Source organism: Corylus avellana, chromosome ca1, assembly GCF_901000735.1.
Source record: "Corylus avellana chromosome ca1, CavTom2PMs-1.0".
Classification (NCBI taxonomy): domain Eukaryota; kingdom Viridiplantae; phylum Streptophyta; class Magnoliopsida; order Fagales; family Betulaceae; genus Corylus; species Corylus avellana.
Genome location: NC_081541.1, coordinates 38001789 through 38009929, shown reverse-complemented (window position 1 = coordinate 38009929; position 8141 = coordinate 38001789).

Genomic DNA, 8141 nt, shown 5'->3' with positions numbered 1-8141 from the left:
AAGATAACTGTGTTTGTAGATGCATGGATTAACGGCACATTGAAGTCATAAATAGCATCTGATTGTAAGAATTTTTGTTTGTTTCTATGACTTTGTAACCTCATAGCATGTGGTTATGATTTTTGCAGAACTTTATACTTTGTGCTGTAAGAGCTTTTTGCTCTGCTCTGTAAGAGCTTTATGTTCGTGATCTTTAATCAATAAAATCCTCAAATATTTGTTTAAAGAAAAAAAATGAGAGAGATAAGTAAATAAGTACTTACAGGTGTAGGTCCACTTTTTCCAATGCAGAAGATTTGGAAGCCAATGCGCCCAATGGGGAGGCATCATACTTGTTTGGAACAAAAGCAACATACTTAGGTAAAGCTAGAGCAACTGAAGAGCAACATCTATTGTGTTGTATTGTAGAGACAACATTAACTAACAAAAGGAAAATTATTCAATATTTCAAAGCATGCAATCTACCATCCGAGTAATTTGAAGAAGAACAGCTTGGGCTAGAGCTGTCACACCATAATCATCTTTTATTTCTAATTTCTCAAGGTTAGGATGATTTTTTAAAAAAACAAAAATTGTTTAAATTATTTATTTTTATAAATTTTACGGAGATATAAAAGACATTTCATGATATCAGTGAAATAGTCATTTAGCGTACCAAATTAGCTAGCATACTCTTAAGAGAATTGTTAAAGAACCAAATAAATAAACCCAGCAAAATTTCCAAACTGACGTGGCAATGATTTTTAAATTAAAAAAAAATGCAATTCTCTCTCCCTTGTCTGCCACTCACGGTCTGCCACGTCAATTTGAAAATTTTTCTGGGTTCATTTATTTGGTTCCCTAACACTTCTCTACTCTTAAATATGTCATGTCATTTATTTTATTTTATTTTTCCAAGCTCTCGAAGCAAGTCAATTGCCAAGTGGTCTCCTCTCGGATCCCGCTAGGGCTTGGCACGGGTTGGGTCGGGTCGGCTATCGGGTTTTTTCCCACCCGCCCCGCACCTTGCGGGTTTGGGATTTTCCAACCTGCCACCCGAGCCCAATGACCAAGATCTGCGCGGGTCGGGTATTTGCGGTGCGGGTTTGCGGGTTGGGTTTGGTTTGGTTTACTGCGATGCTAAAAGAGGAACTTAAAAAAGAAGAAAAAATGCCAAAACTTGAACAAAAATACAAGAGCAATATCTTCTCCGGGGGAAGAACCACCGGGAACCTCGTCTCCGGCGGCTCAGAAAAGCGGCGTAGGCTGATTCAGATCGAAGAGAAACGGTTTCTCCTTCATTTTCTTCTTTTCCTCCTGCCCAGCTGATGTGGTATTTTTGTGTCCAAAAATATCAATAATAAAAATAACCACTCGCAATAGGACGAATCTTTGTAGGATACGGCTACAGAGAGGGTGTCGAACCTCAAGGACTGCAGGGGTTTAATTATCAAAATTCGAAAGATTAAAATTAACTTAATTAAAAGAGAATGATTTGTTTGTGTGAATTTAAAGTGCATAAAATAAACGGAAATAAAAAGAGTAAATAGATGAGAGAGAGAGTAGGGTATTGACTTCACCTCTATCCGCACAACAATTGCTAATCATAATTAATCCCAGAAATTCATTCTATGCATGTTATAAATAAACAAGAAACTACCTTATTAAAGAATAAGCATAATCTATCTTCGGTTGGCACGGATCGTCCACCTAACCACTAAGATGCGGTACGACCCGTCTTTCCTAGGTATAAATTATCAAATTCTTTAATAGGATACATACAATCAATGGATAAGTGTAACCCATCTTCGGTTGGCACGGACTGTCTACCTAAATTACACTAAACTAGGGTGTAGTACAATCCGTCTTCCCTAGGCATGGCCTATCAAATCCTATTGATCATATGTCAATTAAACCCATTGTATAACCATCATCCTCATAATCACAGAAAACAAGAATGATTTGATTTCAATAAAAGTAAAATACTTTCTAAGACAAGAGAAGAATTTCACAAATATTGATATTGGAATTTAAGAACAATTGCATTTAATAATTAAGAACATAAATCAATTGTAGCAATCCTCATAGTTATACAATCAACATGCATAAATTGAAAGACTAGAAATTAAATACAATCAAACCATTGTGCTTGGAAAGGGCTACATCAATACCCCACTACAGAATTAGCCGCTCATCGGGGTGCTAGGATGGCCTCCCGCCATGGATTATCTCCTCTTCAACTTGTCGAGCCTCTAAGAAGATTTTTGTATCTAAAACTAAGCACACCTTCTCTTGAAGGTTAAGGGTCTATTTATAGGGAGCAAGCCAGTCCTAGAAGCCCTAGGAAACCTAGAAATTTCGGAGATTTAAGTCCAAGTCCAATTAGGATAAAGAAAACCTAAGTCCAAATCGGAATAGGATTCGCCCAGAATTGCGTTCCTATCTTGAGAGGCGATTTTGGCATTGCGGCGCTCCGAATTAGAAAAATGATATTTCACAATGATTTGTAGAAATTGGAGTTATCTTTCCAGTGCCGCTTGAATCACCTCAATCGGATATTCTAGCTGAAAGTTATGGCCAAAATACCGAGGTGTATGCAGAATCCAAATTTGAATCCAATCCGATTTTGACTCCAATTTGAGAAATTCCGAATTAATCCCTTCCTTTATTTGATTAAACTTAACCACAACATATAGGTCCTCTATTATGATTGGCTAAGCTTAATCATCTCAAAGTGGGCTTTCAAGCCCAAAATCAATGGAATTAAGTGCATCTTTATTTATAACCTGAAAACACAAAAACAAAACAAAATCAAACAAATAACAACGCTAAGGAATTAACATATGCAAATTAAGGGGCTTGAATGTGCAACATTCGGTACTTATCACACCCCCAAACTTACATATTGCTAGTCCCTTAGCAATACAAAATAGAAAATAAACTGAAAAACAAAAAGATAAATCCATCTTTCGTGGGATGTACGATTACATTTAGCGTATGCAACAAGCCTTTTAAACCCCTAGGAATTCCCTAGTGGACGAGTGAAGTCTCGTGAGGGTTTTCCAGGAATGATACCCACAAACATTGTCATCATTATGTTATTCAAAAGGATAAAGTATCACAAAAATAATGGTTCTCATTCATTAGCAAGCTTAAAATTATAAACTCCATCTTCAAAATTTCAAGGAATTCACAAGTCAAATCACTTACCAATGGCAGATTGAGATACAACAAGTTTCAATTAGTGCAAAGTGAACTAACACATAATCATGAGGCTTCAAAATAATTCCAATATGAATGAATCAACATCTCAGAATTTATTGGACTTCATATCAAATGAAACAACCAAGGCATACATTTTTTTTTCTCTTTTTTGTTTGTTTGTTTGTTTGTTTGTTTTGTTTTTTTTTTTTTTTGTAGGCTTTGCAATGCTTAGCTCCCTTAAGCTTTCTAGTTAACCCATGTATCGAGTGTTAGGCCAATGTCTCCCAAACCAAATGGCTTTAGGGCACTAGGTGTAAAGATACCCCTAAGGACTTACTAACTCGAGTCAAAAAGGCTACGAAGCTAAGCTAGCCATTTTATTAATCAACCCAAAAATTTCACTTTTTGACGTGAACACTCACAACTTAATGAGGCAAGAGGTCCGGTTACTCAGCGAAAAATTCAAACTTGATTTTTTTTTTTTTTATTTATTTTTTTTATAGCATGCCAAAGTTATTCACCCAATATGTCACCCAACAAAATTCAAGATATTGAAAACAGACATAATTGGTCTCAAAATTTATACCTCACAGACATGTGCTAGTGTGCTCAAGATAGATTTAAATTGAAACAAGAAACATCTCATGTTGCCAAAAGTAAGTAGTAAGACTCGAAATTCCTACGTCATATGATCATGTGTTCACAACTTTAAGCCTACCAATGAATTTCAAACCAAAATCAGAGCGCAACCATATGCTTAAGAATGACATAACAATAATAATGGACTGTGTTTTGTTATTCCATACCCCAAAACTTGAATCATACATTGTCCCCAATGTATGTATAGAACTAAAGAATAAGATCAAGAGTATAGGAATACCTGAATGAGCAGATGTGGGCATATCATACCCCCAAACTTGAATGCAAAAACACATGTCCTAAAAAAAAAATGTGATACTCCAACCAAATACCAATCAAGTGCACACATTGTTGTAAAAATATAAACAAAGAATGAAACAACAATGGATAAAGTAAACCTGGATGGAGATCATGTACCTTGGTGGAGTGAGGAGTCAAGCGCACAGGGCCTGCACTCGATCTTATGAAACTGACTCATCTAGTCAAAATATATGGAACGGAATCCACATCCTTGATGCGCGCAGTGTTTTCTGACCCTTAAGTTTAAATTTGAAGCACCAATCTTTTCTTCTCTTAAACCAAAGAGAATAAATTTGACCCACAATTGGGTAATTCCAAATGTCAGCATATCGAGGTAGATCCTTCTGAGTATTCCCAAACAATTTCTCATCCGAAAAGGAATCATGAATTGGAATAAAATGGGGAGAATATTTGGGGAGTTTTCTACCTCGATGGTCTCTTTTTGCTCGTCTAACAGCCCTAACAAACTACCCTCATGGCCTCTTGGTAAGTCATAAGAAATAATGACCGGGATAGTGTCATCTGTCCCTAAAAATGAAGATTTCAGATTACCTAGAATAGGGGCTTGGGGCTCATATGGCATCTCGGGAATAGGAGGTGATGGTGAAGAAGCCTTAGTGCTCGCTTCCTTGCTTTTTTCCCGATGTAGATCCTGTGGGACCTCAATTTGCTCCTCCTTTGGCTCCTCCTTCTTTTCTTCCACGTGGTTTTCGACCACCACTCCACTCCTCAGTGTGGGGATAGCTTGCTCATGACAATAAGTACTTTCTTCCTCCATGTAGTGTCCATCAGGATCGGCCACCGGCTGACTTTGAGACTCTTCTTCTTCCATCCTATTGAGGTGGTTGATGATTTGTTCAACATGAGCTTCCATCCTGGCGTCTATCTCGGCGAAGAATTGAGGAGTATAAAGTTCCTGTTGAGATTTCACCGTCTGCTTTATCTCACCCGTTAGCTCACTTATCATTTTTAGTATCCGATCCTCAAAATTAGAATCTGAGGGAGGTGGTGCAGCCTGGTATATCTGTTGTGGAGGCCAGTAGATGGGAGATGGCTCCTCTTGATATTCTTGAAAGTCAGAACCCATCGGAGGAGGTGGTTCGGTTTGGTATATCTGTTGTGGAGTTGCTTGATATCGAGGAGAATAGGATTGACCATTGAATTGAGGATATGCCTGATGGTACAGTTCATGACGTTGTGGAGCATAAATCCCAGGAGCTTGAGTTTGCCACGAGAGATTAGCCTGGTTGCTCCACGCCGGGCTATAGGAATCAGAATAATGGCCATTCCCCGGTCTATAGAACGGTATGTTCATATGCTCATAAGAATAATTAGAAAATTGTCCCGTAGTAGGACAATCTCTAACATGATGATAAGGACAATAGCAGTATGAACATGGTCCATGGGGTGTTGGAATGCCTCCCCACATGAAGTAACTAATAGAATTAACATAAAACAACAACAGAAAAATAAATAAAAACAAAAACTCACAAACGGCCCATAGGTGCACTTAGGGTTTTGGATGCAGGTTGCCGCAAGTGCGCTCGATCGCACTGCACGGTGCGCTCCAGCGTACTGCTGCAGATGGGTGCGAGCGCAGGAGTGGAGGGCTCGAGCGCTGCTGGCTTGGATCCTTGCTGGAGTGCGTCTGTGCGCTCGATCGCACGTAGGCTGCGCTCGATCGTAGTCACAGAGAAGGCAGCTACGGACCTGTTTGCAATTTCTAAAAAATAAAAACCAAACAGAATTAAAATTAAAACATAAACATAAATTATTAAGCTAAAATTAATCCTTAAAAATTGACAATAAAACCGTTAAGCAGTCCCCGGCAACGGCGCCAAAAATTGATGTGGTATTTTTGTGTCCAAAAATATCAATAATAAAAATAACCACTCGCAATAAGACGAATCTTTGTAAGATACGGCTACAGAGAGGGTGTCGAACCTCAAGGACTGCAGGGGTTTAATTATCAAAATTCGAAAGATTAAAATTAACTTAATTAAAAGAGAATGATTTGTTTGTGTGAATTTAAAGTGCATAAAATAAACGGAAATAAAAAGAGTAAATAGATGAGAGAGAGAGTAGGGTATTGACTTCACCTCTATCCGCACAACAATGGCTAATCATAATTAATCCCAGAAATTCATTTTATGCATGTTATAAATAAACAAGAAACTACCTTATTAAAGAATAAGCATAATCTATCTTCGGTTGGCACAGATCGTCCACCTAACTACTAAGACGCGGTACGACCCGTCTTCCCTAGGTATAAATTATCAAATTCTATAACAGGATACATACAATCAATGAATAAGTGTAACCCATCTTCGGTTGGCACGGACTGTCTACCTAAATTACACTAAACTAGGGTGTAGTACAATCCGTCTTCCCTAGGCATGGCCTATCAAATCCTATTGATCGTATGTCAATTAAACCCATTGTATAACCATCATCCTTATAATCACAGAAAATAAGAATGATTTGATTTCAATAAAAGTAAAATACTTTCTAAGACAAGAGAAGAATTTCACAAATATTGATATTGGAATTTAAGAACAATTGCATTTAATAATTAAGAACATAAATCAATTGTAGCAATCCTCATAGTTATACAATCAACATGCATAAATTGAAAATCTAGAAATTAAATACAATCAAACCATTGTGCTTGGATAGGGTTACATCAATACCCCACAAAGGGGTTTAGCCGCTCATAGGGGTGCTAGGATGGCCTCTTGCCATGGATTATCTCCTCTTCAACTTGTCAAGCCTCCAAGAAGATTTTTGTATCTAAAACTAAGCACACATTCTCTTGAAGGTTAAGGGTCTATTTATAAGGAGCAAGCCAGTCCTAGAAGCCCTAGGAAACCTAGAAATTTCGGAGATTTAAGTCCAAGTCCAATTAGAATAAAGAAAACCTAAGTCCAAATCGGAATAGGATTCGCCCAGAATTGCGTTCCTATCTTGAGAGGCGATTTTGGCATTGCGGCGCTCCGAATTAGAAAAATGATATTTCACAATGATTTGTAGAAATTTGAGTTATCTTTCCAGTGCCGCTTGAATCACCTCAATCGGATATTCTAGCTGAAAGTTATGGCCAAAATACCGAGGTGTATGCAGAATCCAAATTTGAATCCAATCCGATTTTGACTCCAATTTGAGAAATTCCGAATTAATCCCTTCCTTTATTTGATTAAACTTAACCACAACATATAGGTCCTCTATTATGATTGGCTAAGCTTAATCATCTCAAAGTGGGCTTTCAAGCCCAAAATCAATGGAATTAATTGCATCTTTATTTATAACCTGAAAACACAAAAACAAAATAAAATCAAACAAATAACAACGCTAAGGAATTAACATATGCAAATTAAGGGGCTTGAATGTGCAACATTCGGTACTTATCACCAGCCACTACCACGTCTGCGTTCTCCATCACGTACCCTTTGAACTCCGACCTCGCCGGGGCCGGACTACCTCCCCCGGGAAAGAAGTCCGACTGTGAGAGGCGACAGTGAGAGAGATGAGAGTCGCGAGTGAGATGAGAGATCGAGAGGCGAGACTCAAGAGTGAGATGGTTCCGATGGGAGATCGAGAGGTGCGATCCGTGCGGTGCAGCAGTGTTGAGAACTTGAGTGCTGGGTGAAAGGGCAGAAAGGCCGAAATCAAATGGGTCTCTTAAGTCTAGGGTTTTCTTTTTGTGTTTTACAACCTTAAGTGCGAGTAGGAGCGGGTCAGGGCGGGTACCCGCCTAGGAAATATTAGTAAACCCAAAACCCGCCCTGCCCCGCACGGGTTGGATATTCCCAACTTGAACCCGCGAAAATAAACACTAAACCCGTACGAAACCAACCCTGCCCTGCACGGGTTAGATATTCCCAACCTGAACCCGCGAAAATAAACACTAAACCCGCACGGGCCGGGGTGGGGCGGGGCGGGTCGGTTCTGCGGGTTGGGCGAGTTTTTACCTAGTCCTAGATCCGGCTTGCATGCGGTAGTGAAAACTACTGCATGCATGC